The sequence below is a fragment of the Propithecus coquereli genome, unplaced genomic scaffold, assembly GCF_000956105.1.
Source record: "Propithecus coquereli isolate 6110/MARCELLA unplaced genomic scaffold, Pcoq_1.0 Scaffold337, whole genome shotgun sequence".
Classification (NCBI taxonomy): domain Eukaryota; kingdom Metazoa; phylum Chordata; class Mammalia; order Primates; family Indriidae; genus Propithecus; species Propithecus coquereli.
Window position 1 is genome coordinate 1,307,366 of NW_012149030.1, and position 569 is coordinate 1,307,934.

The window sequence follows — 569 nt, forward strand, 5'->3', positions numbered from 1 at the left end:
TTTGCATTTGCAATTGTCCATAAAAGCAATTTCAATTGCTAATTTGAACTTAGCCATCTCAGCATGGGCCGTCCTCTAGCTTGTGGTCTTCGGAGTAAACCTAGTTTCTTATAGGTCCCTCTCCTTGAAGGCAATATATCAGAAATATGGAAGATCAGTGGCAGAGCAGTGCTTAATTTTTAATATATTTTATCCTGCTTTTGAAAAACAATTTGCAAATATCACAATTTTAAAAAATAAACAAACTATTCCAGCCCAGCGGCAATGACCAGTACATATCTATTCATTCAGGCATTTATTCATTTAATAAATATTTCTTGATTTTCAAATATGCTCCAAGTATTTGGCTGGATGTATAGTGAGCACAGAGTTCACAGTACTTGCCCATAGAGAATTTATATTAATAGTACAGTGGCAGCCTCAGGAAATAAGCAAACATACAAGCAAAAAGGTAAATTAATTATAATTTGTGACATGTTAGGAACTGCAGTTACAGAGAATAATATGGAATATAACTTAACAGAAGAGTCCCCTGTAAATAAGTCAACTTTTTCATTGTTTTAGAAAGA